Source organism: Solanum tuberosum, unplaced genomic scaffold (genome assembly GCF_000226075.1).
Source record: "Solanum tuberosum cultivar DM 1-3 516 R44 unplaced genomic scaffold, SolTub_3.0 scf00200, whole genome shotgun sequence".
NCBI classification, from domain to species: domain Eukaryota; kingdom Viridiplantae; phylum Streptophyta; class Magnoliopsida; order Solanales; family Solanaceae; genus Solanum; species Solanum tuberosum.
In genome coordinates this window covers 857,867-861,608 of record NW_006239124.1, presented here as the reverse complement: position 1 = coordinate 861,608, position 3,742 = coordinate 857,867, and positions in this window count along the sequence as shown.

Genomic DNA, 3,742 nt, shown 5'->3' with positions numbered 1-3,742 from the left:
TTCCAATCATATCTGGAACTACACTTAACTCATCCTGATCTAGGAGATATGGTCGTTTCAAGTTGACCACAAACTCACTTTTCCTAACTTAACTAAATTTCCAGATTTTAATTCTTTCAAAAAAATGACTATTTCCAATTATAAGCTTCTTCCTAGCTAGTTCAAATTGCGAGATGTTACAATAATAGCAGCCGAAGTATTGTCAAGAGGTTTAAATAAGTTGCACACAGATCCTCAATACAAGGGTTATGGCTTACCAAAGTGGAGTCCAAAAATCAATCATTTATCATATGCGGATGATACTATTCTTTTTGGATCTGGTGACAAGGGCTCTATTATTAAGATGATGAAGGTTCTAACTGACTATGAGAAGGTGTCGGGTAAATGATCAATAAATCGAAGAGCTTTTTCTATCTACATGATAAAACACCTTTGTTAGTGGCTATCTGATTGAGAAAATTGACAGGGATCAAACAAGGGAATTTTCCGTTTATATATTTGGGGTGCCCAGTGTTTTATGGGAGGACGAGCAGTACTCATTTTGAAGAGCTTATCAGAAAAGTGACGAGAAGAGTACTTTCATGGCATAACAAATTGCTTTCTTTTGGAGGAAAGTTCATTCTCATCAATCATGTTTTAGAATCGATGCCTATCTACCTCTTATCAGCTATGAATCCCCCAAAAAAAGTCATTGAGCAAATTCATCAATTTTTTGCAAAATTTTATTAGGGAAATGTTGGAGGAATAAAAGGTAAACACTGAGTTGCGTGGGAAGAGATGTGCTACCCAAGAAATGAAGGGGGACTTGGATTAAGATCATTACATGACGTCTCTAAAGCTCTTATTGCCAAGATATGGTGGAGTTTCAGGGTTTCTACCTCCTCTCTATGGGCCAGTTTCATGGGGAATAAATATTGTAAGAAGTTTCATCCTACTATTGTGAGTAGTAATGGAGCTTCACATATATGGAGAAGAATGTTGGACATTAGGGAGGAAGTAGTATATGAAATTTATTGGCAAGTACATGCTGGAAACTCAAATTTTTGGTTTGACAATTGGACTGCATTATATTTCACTGAAGAGGGAAAGAGCTAGAGGTGAAAAACTTCATCAGTAATGGATCATGGGATGTAGAGAAGTTACAACTCTATATTTCAAATGAGATGGCTATGCACATAGTCGATAATATCAAACCTAGGTGGAATCATGACAGGATAGATAAGGCATGGTGGACAAGAAACTATAAAGGGGAGTTTACGGTGAAATCAGCATATCAAATTTTAAGAAAACGAAAGGAAGAGGTTGACTGGTTGAAGAATATATGGGCGAAAGGGTTACCTTTTAAGATTTCCTTCTTTCTTTGGAGGGTATGGAAGAAAAGGATTGCAACTGATGATAATCTGAAAAAGATGAGGATACAAATTGTATCAATATGTTTTTGTTGTGAGCAAGGAACAATGAAAGCCATGACATATTTATTCCTAACTGCCCCCATAGCCCAAAAACTATGGAGGCAGTTTGCTTCATGTGCAGGTATCAACATTGAAGGAGTTCATCTTTATCAACTCCTTCAAAAGTGGGAACTCAAAGGTGAAGCTGATAATGAAGGCATTTCTTGCCATTATTACATGGGAATTATGGAAGATGAGGAATGCTATAAGACATGGAAAAATGATCTCATATAGCAAAATACATAAACTATGAACCAGCTTGTAAGATCACAATTTCCATGGATTAAAGATATTCCCCACCAGCTTAATGAAATGATAGAGAGTTTAGACAGATACAAACCCATATTATTTTATCAAATTATGAGGTGGAGGAAGCCAGAGGAGAATTGGATAACATGTAACACAGATGGGGCAAGCAAAGGAAATCCGGGACAAAGCTCATACGGTTTCTGTGTGAGAAATCATGATGGAGATCTCATGTATGCGGAGGCACAAGGATTAGGAGTAATGACAAACATGGAGGCAGAACTCATCATAGCGGGGCTTAAATACTGTGTTGGCCGAGGATATACATGCATTAGAATGGAAACATATTCATTGGTTTTGATGAAAACGATCAGAGGGGAATGGAAAATACCTTGGGAGAAGATTGAAGAAATCAAAGAAATTGCTAGTCAAGTCATATTTTCAGGGAAGCTAACCAACTAGCGGATTTCATAGCAAATATAGCAATCAATCAAGAAGGCATACAACAATTTCACAGTTTCATTCAGCTACGAAGCATGGAAAAGACAATACTGAATATGGACAAGAGTCAGCTACCAACAATAAGAGTGAGAACAAGGAGAATAAGCAACAACCACAATAACCAAACATAAAAGGAAAGCAGAGAGAATTTAGAGGTATTCAAATTAGGTGGGCCAAAGTGAAAATGTAAATAAATTTATTTACTTTTATTGCATCATGGACTTGTTGGGAGTCCATGAAATCTGTGTTCACTTTCAATAAAAAGGATCCTGAGTCCTAATTTGATTTTTAAAAAAATATATCCATATAACATAACAAAAAATAAACTGTAGCTATTTATTTTAAATGTATATTGATGTTTGTCATATTCTTTTAGTTTTTTCAAAAGAAAACCAAAAGAATATGATATACACATGTATCCCTATGTTCTAATTTTACCAAAAATGTGCAAAGCATGTGCAAGTTCTCGCAACCATTACTCTTTGATAGAATTTTTTTAATGCAAATGTATGCCTTAATATTTTTGGAAAAATAACTTAAATACACAACTTTAAGTTCCTTATTATTTATTTTTCCCTACTTTTTTTAAAAATTACTTAAATCCCTTATTTCACTTAAATATCAAATCTGTCAGATACATGATTATTTTTACCTCCCACGTTTCACCACTCCCTATGTCACTCCTTCTTTTTCTCCCTAAATTCGCTCCAATATTTTTTCAGTTACAGATAATTATCCAAATTGATTTTCAAAACTTTTCTCTCTCAATCCAACCCTTTTCAAACTTCTTCTTCTCCATCATCTCTCCCAAAGTCTGCTATTGTAGCTTTCATCTTCTTCCTTCAATTTTTATTTTGTTTCGATTTCTTCTTCTTGATACATATGGATCCTGATCCTACATCAAATCTTTCTAATACTAATCGAACAATATACGACTCTGATGATGAAAATTGGGCAGAAATTAGATCAAAAAGTTTGCATGACCCATTAAACTTGATTAATCAGTCGACCAAAGATATGCCAAAATCGTCTAAAACAAAGGTTGCAAAAACCCCAAAAAAAAGAAGAAGAAAGCAGCACCCGCTATTTCCAGACCTGCATTGCCTAGAGTATGTGTTTTTAATCTTTATTTAACTTGTTTGTGATTTGTATTGCGTTTGATATGGTAGACTGAAATTGACTGATACATTCATTGGATGTGTAATATTGTTTATTGGGTTAAATCATGATACATTTAAAAACCCTACCTTAGTTTGATACATATTGATTTGAGATTCAGTCAAAACTTATAAAACCCTTGTTTTATATGTGTATCGGAAAAAATGATACATGACAAACCCCAATATGAAAAAGAGACTTGTCAAATTTAACAAAAATGTCGTTGATGTATCAGACAGGGCATCCTTCTGTATAATGTATCAAGTTTTATAATACGATTCTGTTAAAGTCTGGTAGCATGTATTTTTCTATGTATCAATTTGTTTTTATTATGTATCATTACTTGTTGTGTAGTGTGATTTGGTGTTTTTATTTATATATCATAA